Source organism: Macrobrachium rosenbergii, chromosome 42, assembly GCF_040412425.1.
Source record: "Macrobrachium rosenbergii isolate ZJJX-2024 chromosome 42, ASM4041242v1, whole genome shotgun sequence".
NCBI lineage: Eukaryota > Metazoa > Arthropoda > Malacostraca > Decapoda > Palaemonidae > Macrobrachium > Macrobrachium rosenbergii.
The window spans coordinates 22,888,122-22,908,609 of NC_089782.1; the positions used below are offsets into that span (position 1 = coordinate 22,888,122).

At 36.1% G+C, this 20,488-nt stretch overlaps 1 protein-coding gene across 6 annotated transcripts in view; it reads right to left on the minus strand.

Moving 5' to 3' along the window:
- Nucleotides 1-20,488, minus strand: part of LOC136828045 (uncharacterized) — a 423,623-nt gene that overhangs the window by 281,443 nt on the left and 121,692 nt on the right. Inside the window, exon 2 of one of the 6 annotated variants that reach the window (XM_067085732.1) lies at nucleotides 1,783-1,926. The exons of 4 other annotated variants lie outside the window; for them this stretch is intronic. The gene's annotated coding sequence lies outside the window, so the exon portion shown is untranslated. Of the gene's footprint in view, nucleotides 1-1,782; nucleotides 1,927-20,488 lie in introns of those variants that run through there. One more of the 6 variants, XM_067085736.1, reaches the window with a different exon arrangement.

Genomic DNA, 20,488 nt, shown 5'->3' on the forward strand with positions numbered 1-20,488 from the left:
TCTTCCATTTTAGAACAGTGCAGCTCCCAGTCAATGCTACGTTCAGCTTCTTCCATTAAGCAGCGTTTCAAAATATCCCATTACTTTCCTTGTTTTCCTGTACGAGATACTTCTGTCTTCGCTTGTGTGTGTGCGATTCATAAATATATTCATACACAAGATGTAATTTCCTTAAGAGTGTAAATTTCCTTAAGCAAACCCACCTTCAAGATATTATTATTATTATTATTGTGTGTGTGTGTTATTATTATTATTATTATTATTATTATTATATCAGTAGATGAACCCATTCATGGAACAAGCCCACCACAGGGCCACTGCCTTGAAATTCAAACTTAAAAGAATATGATGTTCATTAGGAAAGTCAGACGAAGTAAGGGGAAATACAGAACGAGAAGTCACTGATTAAAAGAAAATAAACTAATAAATCAATAAACGAGATAAAAATGTATTCTAACGCAAGGTGAACAGTATAAGGTGCAAACATTAAAAAAAATACACGTATACAACTCAAAAAAAAAAAAAACGACACAACACGAGCTTTTCCGGGAAGAAAGGAAAGACCTACAAAAAGACCAAAAAAAGACCTACAAAAAGACCAAAAAAAGACCTGCGAAAAAAGGCCGAGAAGACCAACAAAAGCACCGATCCTATCAGAGATAATGACTCGATATAAGCACCGGAGTTCCCAGCTATGCTAGGTAAGGATGCTACAAATAAAGCCGACTACGATAAGCAAATCGTCTCCCAACAGAACAATACACTTATTTGGGCAAAGGAATCCGGCAAGATCTTTCTCCCATTCTTCCTGGGGAGAGAGAGAGAGAGAGAGAGAGAGAGAGAGAGAGAGAGAGAGAGAGAGAGAGAGAAACGTTTGACTTACTGTCCGAAAGAATTCAGCAGGATCTCTGGCTCCTATGATATGAGAGAGAGAGAGAGAGAGAGAGAGAGAGAGAGAGAGAGAGAGAGGGGAAACGTTTGACTTACTGTCCGAAAGAATTCAGCAGGATCTCTGGTTCCTATGATGAGAGAGAGAGAGAGAGAGAAACAACTGACTTACGATTCGAAAGGAAATTCAGTAGGATCTGTGGTTCCTATGATATGAGAGAGAGAGAGGGAAACAATTGACTTACGGTTCGAAAGAATTCAGCAGGATCTCTGGTTCCGATGAAGAGAGAGAGAAAGAGAGAGAGAGAGAGAGAGAGAGACTTCATTTCTAGAATATCCCAGGAATATTGCAATTGAAAGAAAATTAAAACCAACTGAATATAAGCAATACCTAGATTTGGTCCAGAATTTCTTAGAAGCAACACCACTTTCATAAACATCTCATAAAATGCTTCAAGAACGAGAGAATTATTGAATAAATGCCTTAGATTTATTGAGTTTTCAATCATTTTAAAAACCACTGAATAATAAGCTGCTAGACACTACTGACGCATAATTTTACTGCTGACCCCGGCTGTGACCCACTGACCCTTTAGCTTGACCCCAAAGGTCTGCTGCGAGTTTCGAGTTTCTAGGCATGGGCTTTTTGGATGAGGCTTCTAGGACCCGACCCTTTGCCTCAAAGCCTTCTGGATTTCACTGTGGTCACCCGTCCGAGTAAAGACCAGGCCAAAATGTACTGAATTAAATTCACCGACATACGTTTGAGTTCACCTATCCAAACTCGGACCAAAAAACGAGGTGGCGTAACTTCACCGGAAGTAACCGCACTCGAAACAAGCTCTAAAATTCCCAAATAAAAAGTAGCAATATAAGACCGAATGGTGGACTTACCTTGCCGAAAATAAAAGGCGGCCTGTCATCCGTCAGCCGGGAAATGAGAGCCCGGTTGCCAAAATCTCAGTCAAAATGACCCGCTTTGTGGGCAGAGCGAATGACTGCACAGCAGCATCGCGTGGAGGAAGAAGAAGTACCTACCTGGAAAGGAGGAGAAAACTTCGTTTATATCAGATGATTGCTGTTTTAACAATTCGTTTATCTTACTTCAAAGTTGCGCATTCATCTCATGATTCAATAAAGGTAGATGGAAACAAATTATACGTACATAAATTACACACACGAGCATGCACATTTACGCACATGCATGCAAACACCCACCAATTGCACACACACTTATATATATATATATATATATATATATATATATATATATATGTATATATATATATATATATATATATATATATATATATATATATATATATATATATACACAATATGTATATTAATATATATATAACGTATATATATACATATATATAATGTATATTATATATATATATATATATATATATCGTATATATATATGTATATATATAAATATATATTTATAAATATACATATATAAATATATAATAATATATATGTATATATATATATAATATATATGTATATACATATATATATATATATATATCATATATATAGTATATATATCAAGCCACCACTCTCCTAATAATAGTTTGTTATTATTCATATCATGCGAAAGGGCAAACGAGATTATGGAAACCGCATACTAATGCAGACACAAGCCCGTTACAAAGCGCCATTTCAGAAGCAGCGCAAGAAAAAAAGTTCGCTAAAGAGTAATTGCATTGCAGAACGGGCGAAAGTTTAATAAGCTCTCTAAGCAGGAAAATTGGCTTTTATTTATTTCGTATTCTGTTAAGAAAAATATTAAATTACAGTTGATGTATACTTTGTGGCTGCAATCATTTTCAAAAAGTTGAACAAATGCTATATATATATATATATATATATATATATATATATATATATATATATATATATATATATATATATATATATATATATATATATATTATATATATATATATATATATATATATATATATATATATATATGTATATATATAAATATATATGTATATATTATATATATAAAATATAATGTATATATCTATATATATACATATATACATGCAATTCGGAACGAAAGGGCATAACTCCTGCTTGTCAATATGAGATAAAGACAAAATGTACTAAATATTGGAGAAGCACATGATGAGTAACGCAGACTGCTACCTTAGAACGCATTCTTTACTTTGGGGGTATTTGAGTTACAAGCTTTTAAAGAGGAATGTCCATTTTCCTTCCAAATGAGCGTAATAATACATATATATATATATATATATATATATATATATATATAATATATATATATATATATATATACTATAAAAAGAGAGAGAGAGAGAGAGAGAGAGAGAGAGAGAGAGAGAGAGAAGGAAAATAAGACCAGAAGAATACTGTCTACTGAAGAAAGAGAAGGGGTGGAGATGGAAAATAGGCAAGGGATCCCAGAGAGAGTGGGAGGAGTGTATATGACAAGGGATGTAACTACCAAGATGGGAGGAGTCAGCGGAGGGGGAGGGAGTCGAGTGGGGGGGGTGTAGGGTAAGCGATCTGGGTGACGGGGAGGAGGGGGTATAAGAAGATAATTAACTACGGGTCAAAGGTGAGCGCTTTTGCCACGCGCCAATCCCTCCTCCTGGTGTTACACCACAGGTAACAATTGTCCGCGCATGCGCGCGCACACACACACACACATACACACATACACACACACAAAGACAAGGCTTCCAAGAACTTTGTTTTTTTGCTTTTTTTTCAAAACAGAACGATTTTTATTTTACAAGACACAACGATTGTTTTTTTACAAGACAACGGTATTCTTTAACAAGACAGAACGACTTTTTTTTACAAGACACAACGATTTTTTTTTACAAGACAACGGTATTCTTTAACCAGACAGAACGACTTTTTTTTTACAAGACACAACGATTTTTTTACAAGAAAACGGTATTCTTTAACAAGACAGAACGACTTTTTTTACAAGACAACGATTTTTTTTACAAGACAACGGTATTCTTTAACAAGACAGAACGACTTTTTTTTTACAAGACACAACGATTTTTTTTACAAGACAACGGTATTCTTTAACCAGACAGAACGACTTTTTTTTTTACAAGACAACGATTTTTTTTTACAAGACAACGGTATTCTTTAACAAGACAGAACGACTTTTTTTTACAAGACACAACGATTTTTTTTACAAGATACAACGAATTTTTTTACAAGACAGAACGATTTTTTTTACAAGACACAACGATATTCTTTTACAAGACGGAACGATTTTTTTTTACATGACACCACGATTTTTTCTTTTACAAGACACAACGATTTTTTTTTACAAAGGACAACGATTTTTTTTACAAGACAGAACGATTTTTTTTACGAGGCAGAACGATTTTTTTTACAGGCACAACGATATTCTTTTACAAGACAGAACGATTTTTTTACAAGGAAGAACGATTTTTTTTTTACAAGAAAGAACGATTTTTTTTCCAAGACAGAGCAATTTTTTTTACAAGACAAAACGATTTTTTTACAAGACACAACGAATTTTTTTTTTTTTACAAAACAGAACGATTTTTTTTTACAAGACAGAACGATGGAATGGCAATCTAATGACCATATCTAGACCAGACCCGAAGGAAACATGGAAAACAAGGTGGTAACGATTAAAAAAAAAAAGTGGGGTACGAGGGTAGGTAGAGACTGAACAATGAAAGAGCTAGCTAGCTAGCTACCCGCCTCTCAAAGGGATACGAATGGGCATTGCTCAAAGTGGGCGTGGACCTGATGTCGTTAACGGGCACGTACCAATTAACGGGAGCATTACAGAACATATAATTATAAGGTGTCTGTGCATTAGGAACGTGTGATTATACGTATCAAGAATTTATTAGGAAATGGCGAGGCTCTGGAGATATTTTCTCCGGACAAGTCCATTGGTCTTTCGTCCCACGATCTGAGAGAAAAGGGGAAAAAGAAAAATGAGAAAGAGGAAAAAGGAAAGAGGAAAGAAAAAAAATGAAAAAGGTAAAAAGAAAAGAGGAAAGGTAAAAGACATTCTCTTTGTAGTCAAAGAAGTTATTTTACACCTAATAGCATCGTGGCCGTGTTACTGAAATTAAAAGTTATTTCACAGTATGACATTTCACAACATGACTACACACGCTTAAGAATGAGCTGTTACAATTACGGCACAGAATCTGTGAACTTGAAATTTTTATCAAACAATTTATTAATTTTAACCGTTCACGGTATTATAAGGGTAAGCGTTGACGAGATACACAATTATAAAATGAGTAAATTGAGTTTTAGGGTGATTTTGTGGCACTGAGCATTAAGCCTTTCGGGTTTCATTGCAGCCCACCACAAAATATCTTTAAAAATATGCATTTATCCCGTTTCTGAAGAAAAAATTAATATTAATTAATATAGTATCACGGGTAGGTAAAGCTGTTTTACTTACGAATCATTTGTCACACGTTGCAAAGAGAACTGCGTCCAACTCTCATGGTAATTAAATCATTACAAGGCTATTCGGCAATATTAATTATCCAAAAATAATGAGCTCAAATAACGATAACTTTATGAAAATCCTAAATGAAGATCAAGAAACGTACAGCATTCTACCTACCATTAAAAAAAACCGGTAACTCGAATCACAAAAACAATGACTTTTGAAGGATTGAGACTACGAACTTGTGAGATTACGGATCATTTAAGTCTGTACCATCCTCTCCCCCTTTCTCTCTACTTTTACACAGGAGTAGCTGAATCTCTCTCTCTCTCTCTCTCTCTCTCTCTCTCTCTCTCTCTCTCTCTCTCTCTCTCTCTCTCTCTCTCTCTCTCTCTCTCTCCTCTTCTGCTCCAAGTCTCCTTAATACATATTATCCCCCTCTGATTCCTCAGGGCAATTAGGTCTATTCTATGCCTCTGAGCTAGATTGAAACAAAATGTGATTGATAGGCAGTTACTGATGATCCTCCATCTGGCAAATCAAAAGTTATTTTTTCTGGCATGGGCCGACAGGACTGGCAATCTAACGCCAGAGCTTTAATGGGAGAGGGTAACAGAAAAGCAGAGAGAGAGAGAAAGAAGAAGAAGAAAGAAAGAAGAAGAAGAGAAAAGAATCAGGTCTTAGCACAAAACACACGAATATATATAGTTACCTTTATAGGGTGGATTACATATACATGCATATATGCAATATATATATATATATATATATATATATATATATATATATATATATATATATATAAACATTATATATTTTTATATGCATATATATATATATATATATATATATATATATATATATATATTATATATATATATACACTCCACAGTAACGCTTTTTTCCCCGTCGAGCTGGTGACAAACGGGAGGTAATCTTCTGGTCATCAGAAAGTCATTTCGGGATGAGGATGCTTGCCCCTTACCCTTCTTTACAGTGACTAACCAAGTACACAATTCAGTGCTAACGCGGGTAACGGGTCCAAAGACATTTCTCGTGGGTATATCGCTGACGAGGCAATATACTGAAAGCTTCCTTTACCATTAAACCCATAGAACTAATAAGTAACACATGCGCCGAAGTTTCTTCGGCGCGATCGAGTTCTCTGTACATCGTATAATCAAGGCCACCGAAAATAGATCTGTCTTTCGGTGGTCTCGGTATAATGCTGTATGAGCCGCGCCCATGAAACTTTAACCACGGCCCAGTGGTGGCCTGACCTATATTGTTGCCAGACGCACGCTTATGGCTAACTTTAACTTTTAATAAAATAATAACTACTGAGGCTAGAGAGCTGCAATCTGGTATGTTTGATGATTGGAGGGTGGATGATGAACATATCAATTTGACAGACAAAGCCGGCACACTAGTTTTCTTTTCAGAACAATAAAAATAAAGCGTGGCAAGGAAATTCTTAGAACACAAACCTTCGCCAAGGCAGAGAAATGTACCCTTCACAAGGAAAGAGGTCCCTTCTCCACAAACAATTACAGTCCCGTCTCTCCCAAAATCTGATCACTAGCTGCCACTCACGAGAAAAAAAAAAAAAATAGATAAACAGGCTAACAAAACTAACCCAAACCTTAACCTCACAGGCCACACCAACAGAACGCGACTTACGGCTCGAGAGGTTTCAACCCCATCACCTTAATTGATTTTCCCAGCGATTCAGGGAACAAGAGAATTAAGCCCAGATTTTTAAAAGGTCATTCGGAGATCCTATAGATAAGGTTGCAGAACAAATTTGCCCAAGATTTGGCAGAGAGAGAGAGAGAGAGAGAGAGAGAGAGAGTTTAAATTCATTAAAAATGAAATTCAAATCATTTTCAGTTTACATTAGTTATTCACATACAAGTTACAATATTCACGAAAGCTAGATTAACAAAAAAGTTTGCGATAAATAGTTCATTTCGGAGAGAGAGAGAGAGAGAGAGAGAGAGAGAGAGAGAGAGTTGAGAGAGGGAGGAGGACTGGTTTTAACATCAATCTGCTGGAAAAGGTATTGGGATATGGGACAACAACAAAGAGCCTTGGAGTATCTGATGACTGGAATAAATTAGAACAGACAAAATTAAAATGTACGTAACGTATTTTCATGGATATGAAAACAAGTAAAAAATGAGCCAAAGCTTCTTCAGTGCAATCGATTTTTCCGTACAGCTGCTACAGCGTATAATCAAGGCCACCGATAATAGATCTATCTTTCGGTGGTTGGTGTCAGTATAATGCTGTATGAGCCGCGGCCCATGGAACTTTAACCACGGCCCGGTGCCAGACTCACGATTATATAGCTAACAACCTTGAATAAAATAAAAACTACTGAGGCAAGAGGGGTGCTATTTGGTATGTTTGATGAGTGGAGGGTGGATGATCAACATACCAATTTGCAGCCCTCTAGCCTCAGTAGTTTTTAAGATCTGAGGGCGTACAGAAAAGTGTGCGAACGGAATAAAGTGCGGACGGACAGACAAAGCCGACACAATAGTTTTCTTTTACAGTAAACTAAAAGCAAAAGAGATCGCGCTGAGAACTAAAGAAAAGATCAAGAAAAGATAGCAGAGAATATGTGGACAAACAGGCTGATGATGTTTGCAAAGCTATGCATTCAAGGAATGGAATTATGATGGGGTTACCCAGCAGAATTCTTCAGATATTCTCGACTAGTGGAGAAAAAGAAGGAAATAACCGTCAAAGCGATAATAAATTATCTAAAATACAGAAATAAATATACGAAAAAATTAACATAATCCTCTCAACTGAGTGATCCTGGAATACAACAAGCTAAGAACGAAGGTATACGGAGTCGATTTTAGCCTTCGTAGTTTACTTAACTGATTTCTTTCAACGATTCGACTTTTGTGTTGATTTTGTACGATGAAGCTATGTATCTGAAATATGCATAATGTTTTTTTTCGGTTTTCTCTTCATATTACATGTAATGTATGTATGTATGTATGCACGTATGTATATGTATATGTATATGCATATGTATATGTATCATATATCATATATATATATATATATATATATATATATATATATATATATATATATCTTGATAGGGAATTTTCTAAAGATTTTGCTACGATGGTTCTCAGCAATGCTCTGTTGAAATTAAAAAAAAAAGTGCCGGGATGAGCTTGGTAACTTTTCCCTCTTGAAACGTCTTCAAGAGTCAACTATATGTAATCCGGACTATAGTTCGATACTGATGAAGCGAGCTATTGTATTTTTCTGTAAAAGACTTTTTTTCTTATATTCATATGTATAAGTTCATGGTTCTCTTTCGTAGCAATACCTATAATTTTGTATAATAATGATACATGGTGCACTTTATCTCTTGTCACACCTTGATTTTGGTACTACGTCGATCCAAAGGTCCAATACGAAGGTTTCTACATAACTGGTTGCTCTCTACTTGGGTAACAACTGAGACATTTTCCAGATTCATCATCATCATCATTTCTCTCTCTCTCTCTCTCTCTCTCTCTCTCTCTCTCTCTCTCTCTCTCTCTCTCTTTCTCTCTCTCCTCTCTCTCTCTCTCTCTCTCTCTCTCTCTCTCTCTCTCTCTCTTTAAATGTTTTTCACATATACTGAAATATGAGGACAAAACAGTATTGTTTCAGTAAAGAACTACCTCCTAAAAGGTATGAATTCGACAAAAAAGTTCCTTCCACTAGAAGGAGAAACAAAAGCACTGGACAAAGAGAGAGAGAGAGAGAGAGAGAGAGAGAGAAACCGTCACCGCCGCCGTCGGGTCGTGACAAGTTCGTGTTCCACCTGGACATTTCCCCGACCGATCGGGACCACCCCCATCTTGTAATCAATTTCTCACATTAACGATTCGATTTTACTGCTTTCCCGTCCTACGACGCAGAGATATAAAGGATGTGAATATTCCAAGGAGAACATAAAAAAAGCAAAAAAAAAAAAACATGTCGCTCATGTTCGGTAGAGATGAACTTGGCCTGGAGATCATGTACGAGAGATTTCGCCTGTAGATTTACCTGTAGATTGGTTCCACCTCTCCGGGAATTACTTCGTTGGGACTCTCCCCTCTGTGGACTCGGACATTATTTGTAAGTTGCAGAGAGAGAGAGAGAGAGAGAGAGAGAGAGAGAGAGAGAGAGGGGGCATTGGCGCTCAAGTATACCATAAAGGAGCTTGGCTAGGATGTCATGCCTAAAAGAGAGAGAGAGATAGAGAGAGGGGGCATTGTCGCTCAGAGTATACCATAAAGGAGCTTGGCTAGGATGTCATGCCTAGAAGAGAGAGAAAGGGGGGGCATTGGCGCTCAAGTATACCATAAAGAGCTTGGCTAGGATGTCATGCCTAAAAAGAGAGAGAGAGGAGGGGGCATTGTCGCTCAGAGTATACCATAAAGGGCAGCTGGATGTCATGCCTAAAAGAGAGAGAGAGAGAGAGAGGGGGCATTGTCGCTCAGAGTATACCATAAAGGAACAGCTAGGATGTCATGCCTAAAAAGAGAGAGAGAGAGAGGGGGGGCATTGTCGCTCAAGTATACCATAAAGGAGCTTGGCTAGGATGTCATGCCTAAAGAGAGAGAGAGGGGGCATTGTCGCTCAGAGTATACCATAAGGAGCAGCTGGGATGTCATGCCTAAAGAGAGAGAGAGAGATATAGAGAGGGGCATTGTCGCTCCAAGTATACCATAAAGGAGCTTGGCTGGGAATGTCATGCCTAAGAGAGAGAGAGAGAGAGAGAGAGAGAGAGAGAGAGAGAGCTTGTCGCTCAGAGTATACCATAAAGGATCTTGGCTAGAATGTTATGCCTGAGAGAGAGAGAGAGAGAGAGAGGTGGGGCTTGTCGCTCGGTATACCAGAAAGAGCTTGGCTAGAATGTCATGCCTATGAGAGAGAGAGAGAGAGAGAGAGAGAGAGAGAGAGAGGAGAGAGAGAGAGAGAGAGAGAGAGACTCAAACACAGTACAGAGAGAGGGTTTTGATGGAATTTTATGGTCGGGAGAGACTGACTGATATATCAACGTAACTGGCGTTACACAACCTATGGTCATCGACGAGAGAGAGAGAGAGAGAGAGAGAGAGAGAGAGAGAGAGAGAGAGCCTGCTCAAATATACCAGAGAGGAGTTTGGATAGAATTTCATGGCCAAAGAGAGAGAGAGAGAGAGAGAGAGTAAGTCCCTCGCTCAAGTATACTAGAAAGGAACGCGGATGAGAGAGAGAGAGAGAGAGAGAGAGAGAGAGAGAGAGGCACGGTGAAAGGTCAGCCTAACATACATCACGAAGGCCTCATCAAATTGATGAGCAGATGAGTGAACGCGAAGCATCGAGGATTAAGCTAAGATTTACATCTGTTCTTTTCTTTCTTTTTAATCATCGACTTTTTCTTCCTTTATCTTTTTTTTTCTGTCAGCTTTTTCTTTCTTTAAAGAAAAAAGAAAAATGATTTATCCAGTTGCCTCTAGTTTTCATTCTCCTTACCACTCAACAAACCAAATGCTTCTGTCGCTTATTATATTTTGCGCTCTCTCTCTCTCTCTCTCTCTCTCTCTCTCTCTCTCTCTCTCTCTCTCTCTCTCTCTCTGTCTCTCTCTCTCTCAAATATGGCAACCTATTCGGAATAATTCTCTTTCACAATCAAACACTGGTTTTTTCTAAGATCGACCCTTCCTCCCTGTCTATCTCTCTATCTAATTATCCGTTTTTCTATCTATCTATGTTTCTATCCTTCGCTATCGACTTTATTTCGAAAATTCTCTCTCGTCCGACATCGGTTTTCTCTCAAAGACTATCCCCACCCTCTCTCTCTCTCTCTCTCTCTCTCTCTCTCTCTCTCTCTCTCTCTCTCTCTCATTTGTATCCAAGCTCCTCTCTAGTATACTTGACCGAAGACTCTCTCTCTCTCTAGCTCTCTCTCTCTCTCTCTTGTATCATTTGTAGCTCTCTCTAGTATACTTGAGCTGAAGGGCTCTCTCTCTCTCTCTCTCTCTCTCTCTCTCTTCTTGTATCCAAGCTCCTCTCTAGTATACTTGAGCGAAGGGCTCTCTCTCTCTCTCTCTCTCTCTCTCTCTCTCTCTCTCTCTCTCTCCTCGAGGTCCAGAGTTCACGCCATCCATCGGGCTTAATAGCTTACTTTCTCGTCCATTGCATTATTTCATGACCGGCCATTTACTCCGCTACACTCTTGCGTGACTCTCTTCATTCCCAATTTCCATATTTTATTTTTCTACGATTTCTTTTCTTGCCGGAATTTCGCTTTTCCATTCTTCTTCTCCTCCTCCTCCTTTTTCCTCTTCCTCTTCTTCTTATCACTTTTTCTTTGTGGTTTTCTTCACGATTCCTTCCCGTTGCCTGACCTGACAGTCCGTGCATCCAAAATTCCGTCATATTTATTTCTTTAGGATTTTTTTTTCTTTGGAAATTTGATCAGACGTTAATATCTACAATAAACGACGTTTTTCCTTCTAATGCCAAAACAATTGATATTTAAAATCATGAGAACTCTTGTGACTTTCAAAGTTAAATAATTACATACATACATACATACATACATACATACATACATACATACATACATACATACATACATACATATATATGTATATATGTGTGTATATATAAAATTATCAAGACACCGTTTCCTTATAATCTCAAAAACATAATTTTATAAATGAATAAAATAAAGAAATTATTTATTCTTCCAGGTCTATAAACTGACAAATATTTCAAGAACTTTTTTCTTTCATGCGCAACCAAAAACTTTTCTATATTGAACTGTACTTATTCCAGTCCCAAACACATTTTGTGTGTAAAATGATACCCAAACTTTCTTTTGCATACGATGGTATTAATAATATGAATAATTCAATCATCACTGTTCATATCTTGTAATGCGCTGGTACTTATATGCCGGGTCACAATTTTATTTGAAGGTTTTTAACTGATTTACCCTTCGCGTAATGCTGACGTTGAAACAAGATTTGACAAAAGATTTTGGTTTTGCGAAGTGGTGACACCATTACTGAAACTTAAAAGTCACAACGGGGCCTGAGTAGCCGATGAAACGGGTAGTTTAGAAAGTGAGCAGAATCCTACTACTAATATTATTATTATTATTATTATTATTATTATTATTATTATTATTATTATTATTATTATTATTATTATTATTATTATTATTATTCAGAAGATGAACCGTATTCATATGGAACAAGTCCACAGGAGCCATTGACTTGAAATTCAAGCTTCCAGAGAATATTAAGGTGTTCACTCGAAAGAAGTAACAGAAGGTAATGAATGGGAAATACAGAAAGAGGAGATCAGTTACTTGAAAAACAGATAAATTAACAAATTAATAAATGAATAAAAATGTAAGTAAAATAATAAAGTAAAGTAATGTAAGTAAAATACTGTACAAAGCAAATAAATATTCATATATTTATTTTTTGTGATATTCCCTTTCAGTCAACATTGCTAAGAAAATTATTTGAACACTGGTGTACCTGTCCCGTTAAAAATGAATGCAATATTCATGCAATTTTTCCCAAGCATTTTAATTAAAATATATCAAGGACTTTGCGCTTCTCTACATTTTCTTGTTTAAGTACTAGTGAAAGTTAAAACGTGGCCATTTCCTTTAAGTTATTTTTCTTATACTCCGTAAAAATAAATGTGTTAATAAACATTAGGTTTTAAAAGGTAGATATACGTGAACACAGCGCAAATATTTTATTATATGTCTCACGAAGTTTGTCAACAGTTTAAAGCTTTTCTTAAAAATACCAAAATCTTTTCATAATCAAAAATCACTTTGAAAAATAAGTAAAGAGGCTCTCATACGGCCCCTATGAAATATTTTTGCTTAGAAGAGGTTAAAACTAGAGCAGGGAAGTGTTAAAGAAGTTGGACAGCTAAGCATGAATGGACCAAAGGAGTCTAATAAGGGAAGCTACATGAACCCAACTAATGAGGAATATTACATTTTAAGAATGTGTATTTATTGCAGCTGAGATTTGAAACAGTACGAAGACAAAACATGAAAATAAAATATTATGAAAAATAGAAAGAAAATATACACTGACAATGTTAAAACATGAATTTTGCGCACTTGAAGTCTTGGGAATATACACAGGTAGAAAAAGTGGGTTATAGCACATTAGCATATGAATTCCTTTAAATTAATTCTCAATTGTAACCAACCCAGTAAGCAAGCGATACATACACCAATACATGAAGAAATGTAAAAGTGATAATCAGTATCAAGTGATAAAGCAAACAACAGATGAATATTCAAGGAGGAAGGTAAACATAACGTAACCAAAACAAACATAAGAAATTTAAGAGATGAACAAATGTAACCAAACCAAGAAGCAAGAGACATATACACTAACAGATAAAGAAATAAAAAAAAGAGATAATCAATATAAAGATGGAAGAGACAGATATAAAAAATATCTAATCCAAGCAACAGATGATTATAAAGAATGACACAAAAAATATAACCAAAATAAACTGAATGAAAAAAACATTGCCAAGTTAATAAACGCAGATGACGCAAGGTCTAAAAACGTGACTTAAAAAAGAAACATTTTAAAGACTTGAGAAAAAAATTCGACGATTCGACCAAGAAAAAAATTCGGCGGTTCGACTAAGAAAAGAAACAAATCGACGAATCGACTAAGAAAAAAAATTCGACGATTCGACTAAGAGAAAAAAATTCGACGATTCTACTATGAAAAAAAAATTCGACGATTCCACCAGCGAGCTTACGAATGGATAAACAACAAAGCGAATAGAGACTTTGGCTGCCATTAGAGGGACATTAAGTCGAGAGGTTTATCGACGAGTAATGTCGAATAAAGTCTTACAAAAGAGGCAAAATGTTTTCTCCAGATGCGTATAGATTCAAGGCCAAAGGCCAAGCACTGGGAACCTACGAGGTCAGTCAGCGCTGGAAAGGAATTTGAGAGTAGGTAGATTTGAAAGGTGTAACAAGAGGAAAACCTCGCAGTTGCACTATGAAATAACTGTTAGGAGACGGTGGTTAGCAAGATGAAAGAAAGACAATATGAATGGAGGTAAAGTAAAAGGAATGAAAGGGGTGCAAGCTACGGGCCGAAGGGATGCTGCAAACAACCTTTAGTAATGCCTACAGTGCTTCCCCGTGAGGTGCACTGACGGCAGTACCCTGAGCTATCAGGGAGAGACTGTCGGTAGTAATTAGGAGATGCCTTGAGAAGAGGTCACGTGGATGAACCTGAGGTCGGGTTTGGGGAAAACAAATTGTAAACAGAATAGTGTTGAATCGTCGAATTTTTTTTCATAGTCGAATCGTCGAATTTTTTCTTAGTCGAATAGTGGATTTTTGTCATAGTCGAATCGTTGAATTTTTTTTCTTAGTCGAAGCGTAGACTTTTTTTCTTAGTTGAATCTTCGAGTTTTTTTTTCTTAATCGACTCGTCGAATTTTTTTCAGTCGAATTTTTTCATAGTCGAATCATAGAATTTTTTTCTCTTAGTCGAATCGTAGAATTTTTTTCTCTTAGTCGAATCGTAGAATTTTCATCTCTTAGTCAAATCGTCGAATTTTTTTCTTAGTCGAAACGTCGATTTTTTTTCTTAGTCTAATCATCGAATGGCAAAAATCTGTTTGGTGCATAAATATACATTTTTAAAAGTACAAAAATAAAAATCACGTACGTAATCATAATTGTGAAAATTATATACAAATACTAGATAGACGAATATACTAGTTTAAGAAAAAACATTAAATGCTCAAATATAAACGTATCCAAAATTACTGCTATTCAGCATACTAATATGATAATAAAAGTAAAATTAAAATAACATAACTTTTAACATTAAATCTTAAGAAACATCCCACTAATAATAAAAATGATGACAATTTTGTTATTATTATTATTATTATTATTATTATTATTATTATTATTATTATTATTATTATTATTATTATTATTATTATTATTATTATTATTATTAAAAACTAATACTGAAGAGTATCAAAAGATTGCAACAAATTTTCTGTACCTAACTTTACAAAGCAAAAGTAAAAATATAAATATACTTTGTACTATAACAATAATAAACATCCCAGAATAATGATAATAATAATAATAATAATAATAATAATAATAATAATAATAATAATATTATTATTATTATTATTATTATTATTATTATTATTATTATTATTTATTATTATAATAATAATAATAATAATAATAATAATAATAATAATAATAATAATAATAATAATAATAATAATAATAATAATAATACCGAAAACAAATAAATCACAAGAACTAAAAAACCGAATACTTAAAAAGACCAATTGAGAAGTTAGAGCCTCTCGTCTTGCTAGGCCCGAAACACAAAAGAATTAAAACCGCGCAGAGGCTTTATGAAAATCCAAAGAGAAACTGACAAACGTAAAGGCATTTTATTTTCACCGGCCATGATTACGATCGTCCTGACGTCATATATTAGTGATATTATTACTCCGGGAACAGCTGAGCAAGATTCTCAAAATAGAAGTTTTGTAATAATGAGAATGGTTCTTTGGCGAGCGTACGAGTGAGGGAATTTTTTTATTTTTTTAAAGGGTTGTCGTGTGTTCAAAAAGTTTTTTAATATATTTTAAGAGATAAAACAAAGCGTTGAGTAAAGAACAGTCCTTTAGACTAACAAAAAAATACGCATGTAAACAAATGAAGCAACGGAAAAACCGTAAATAATTGTGTAAGTAAAATTAAAACCTGGAAAAAAAAATACATCCCTAACGATGAAACATTCTCATAGACTGAGAAAAATACAATCAATCAATCAATTAATTAGATAGTTAAACAGATAAATAAATAGTAAAGTAGATGAAACTATGGAAGGAACAAATAATAACAGCCAGACGCACGCCATTAAAGCTATATTGTCAAAAACCGATATTAGCGAAGTCATGCGGCGAAAATTGAAAATGAAAATAAGAACGATGACGAGAAGGAATGCAGAAGAAGAAAGCACTAGAAAATGAAAGATAAAAACAGGAACAGAAGAAGGAACAGCCAATGAACGAGAAGATAATAACTAAGAAGTAAACGAAAAGAAAAACACAGAAGACGATAGCTGAAGAAAAAAGGAAGAGGAACAAGAGACGTGACATCACCGAAGAGAGAAAGAAGAAAGAGAATCAACTAATAACCAGACAAGAGAAAATAGAAAGAAGAGAAGTGATATAAACAGTAAGAAGAAAGAGAAATTCAGACAAAGAAAATCACAAAAAGAGAAGAATCAGTAAGATGAAAGAGAATCAACTAAGAACCAGAAAAGAGAAAATAAAAGACAGAAGATACAAACAAAAAGAGAAGTGACATCACCGAAGACAGTAAGAAGGAAGAATTAACTAATAACCAGACAAGAGAAAATAAAAGACAGAAGATACAAACAAAAAGAGAAGTGACATCACCGAAGACAGTAAGAAGGAAGAATCAACTAATAACCAGAGAAAGAGAAAATCAAAGAAAAAGATATAAACAAAAAGAGAATTGACATCACCGAAGACAGTAAGAAGAAACAGAATCAACTAATAACCAGACAAGAGAAAATAAAAGAAATACAAGATAAAATAAAAGAAAAAAGAGAGAGAGAGAGAGAGAGATTACGACGACGTTCCGCCCCATTCCCAGCAACTCGTCCATCACGATGTCTCATCCGGTCGATAATGATCGCCGATCCTGTCGGCTGCTCGCTTCTTCGGCCGCCAAGGTGATGTCATCCTCTCAAAAAACGCGGCGCGAGGAGGGACGGAAAAGGGTAAGAGGAGGGGGCAATGAGAGAGAGAGAGAGTGGAAGAGAGAGAGAGAGAGAGAGAGAGAGAGAGAGAGAGAGAGAGACTATTCTAAAAGAGGTAAATATGGGAACATTAGCAACAATAAAGCAACAACTGGAAGCATCGATCGATAGAGAGAGAGAGAGAGAGAGAGAGAGAGACTATTCTAAAAGAGGTAAATATGGGAACATTAGCAACAATGAAGCAACAACTGAAGCATCAATAACAGAGAGAGAGAGAGAGAGAGAGAGAGAGAGAGAGAGAGAGAGGCTATTCTAAAAGAGGTAAATATGGGAACAATAAGCAACAATGAAGCAACAACTAAAGCATCAATAAGTGAGAGAGAGAGAACAAGGCAGGTGAACAAGAAGACAAGGAAAGGGTGGGAGAAAAAGGAGTATGAATAAAAGGGAAAAGGCGTAGTGACAAGAGAACGGACAAACAGGGGAATGGAAAGAGTAGGCGAAGAGAAGGGAGAAGGTGCAAGGAAAGCAGGGGGCAATCAAGATAAGGAACGGGGGAAAACAAGAGCAAGGGTAAGGAAAAGAATGAAAGGAAAACGGAAGAGAGGAAAGAAAAGGTAAAACGGAACGCTTAAGGGACTGTTGCTCCAATATTGACTTGGGTTACAAAAACGCACATAACTGAAAATTCTATTGAAAGACACAATTTCCATTCAGATTTTTTCTCCAAATATTGTTGACACATTCTTTAGCTATTAAATGAGACTTAGTTTAGCTCTTTATTTCTAATTGTTTTATAGCAGTAGCCGTTTTTACTGGCGCATACTAAAATACCTTTTTTCTATTTTTTCCATCGCAGATTTTGCTTCAGCGGTTAGGAGCAGAATCTAGGTGGAAACAGTGTCTTTCAATAAAAGTTTCAGTTAGTTATAAGCGTTTTTGTAACGCAAGTCAATATTTCAGCAACAATCCCTTAATAGAAGGAATGGGGAGAAAACAAGTGAAAGGGTAAGGAAACGACAGGAGGGGGATAAGAGAGGAAGGAAGGAGAGAAAGGGCAGGGGAACGGAAAGACAGAGAGGGAAGAGAAAAGAAGGGAAGACAAACAGAAGGAAAATGAAAAGGGAGAATAAGGTAACGGCAGATAATGGAAGAAACAAAGGAAAGAAGAGGAGAAAAATTAAGGTGGGGTGGGGGGGGGGAAGAGAGAAAGAGAAAAGGGAAGAAAAAGACAGAAAAAGGAAGGAAGAACTTGCCTGCAAGAAGGGAAATGAGGAACTTGTAGTGGTCACTTCTCTCTACCGTTTCTTTTCCTCCTTTCTGTCAGAGGGACTGGACAGTGCATGACAGGGGTGACGGAGGGAGGTCTGGTCAGAAAGCTGGAAAAGAGGGTTAGCCTGCAACAGGACTTCTCTTCTTAAGCGAAGTCAAACTCGCCTCTGACATCAAGATACATCAAAGAAACATCTGCAGCACTTAGGGGTTTTAAAAGGGTTCCAGAGCTTGGTGCGGTGTATTGAGAAGCACAGACAGGCATACAAACGCAGGGAGATTTTTTCAGAGATAGGGGACAGACTTTTAAACATGACCTTTCCTTCAGCTTCATAAAATATAATTATTCATAAAAACATATTGTGGATTTGGGCTTTAATTTTGGGATACAAGCCGTAACTTGAACTTATCAACCAGAGAATGATGATCATATTTGTTTGCAAATTTTAACATGGAAACCTAAAACGATGCTTATCAAGAAACTAATCAGATTCCTTATCTGAAATACCCAATTCGTTGCTATCTAAAAGAAACAAGAAACATGACGAAAAAGAAAGACAATTACATGCATAGCCCCATGACGTATGGAAGCAAAGATAGTTAAGTATAGACCAAAATAACCACTGTTTATGATAAGTAAACCAAAGAGATAAAAAAAAACTTTCCCGACATCTGGCCCAGACACTTGAAGGTAAAGCCAGTTTTTCCTCGAGATCTCAGACTGGAACGCGAGAGAGAGAGAGAGAGAGAGAGAGAGAGAGAGAGAGAGAGAGAGAGAATGTCTGCCCGAGACCACTGGACCAGATAGGAATCGGGAACCAGAGAGGAGGATGAGAATTCCTCCAAAAATATCGACTCCCTCTCCATAGGCATCGAGGCACGAATGTCTGCACGGGATGTCTATAAAGGTCACAGATGATAATCGTCAAATACGGCATGACAGAGAATGATCTGTTGACGAATGAGAACCAAAATAAAAGTGAGTGATGGAGAAAAGTCCGTCAGTTACACAAATATTTACCTGTATGCTGACCGGCCAAAAGCGACCAAATTTCAAGTTTTTGCGAGTAAGCATCCATAAGGAGCAAGGCAGGCCATGGGTAATTAGGCTCACACGTGCCATTAGTGATACATATGTGATACATGAGGACATACAAGTGCGTTGTGGAAAACACATACAGACGCGAGAGGGATACAAATTAACACATTATGAACGACCAGTACCAATAGTTATATGTGTATCCATATTAAAAGTGATACAACAATTATATTCAATGAAAAAAAATTAATACAAACTAGAAATGAAAGGATTAGTTCATAAGGTAAAATAAAAAATTGAAAAAATAAAAAAATATATCTTAATTAAAAGATAAAAAGAGAATAAAACCAGTAGAAACAAAAATCGGAATTTAAAGAATAAGAATTTCCAACTGACCCCATAGTTTTTCAATAAAGAAAAATAGATACCAATATTATATTGTAATATTGTCACATATTCGTCAGTCCTACCAAAAGTTTACGAAAATGTATTCATCCTATCGAAAACGCAAGCACGCATATCAGCACAAGCATTAATGAAAGCACAAGCAATTCACTTACAGACCAAAGGGAGTTGGCAGGACTGGGAGTGACTATATGTGGTCGTCCTCAATACAAGGAGTTTGAAGGTTTCATTATCGTCCACTGGCAACCTACAGGTCAACAGTACGTACGCTCCTTTAACTGTAGGGTGCCAGGACATGATAATAAACGGTAGGGTGCCAAGCCATGATATAGTGGAATAATCAGCATCGTTGGCTGAAACATGAAGTAAACTCCAAAGCATGGCTTTCGTGAGAGAGAAAGAAATCTCTCATCCGTGCTTTCCCAAGACGACACCGATTTCTTGGGACTATAAAGTCAATGTACTGGTATAAGGGATTATTGATTCAATTCCCTTCATAAACTTATCGCTGCTACTTGGATTTTGGGACAGACAGTGAAAATACATTTTCTGCCCACCTAGAAAAAAAAGCTATTTTGGGAAAAAATC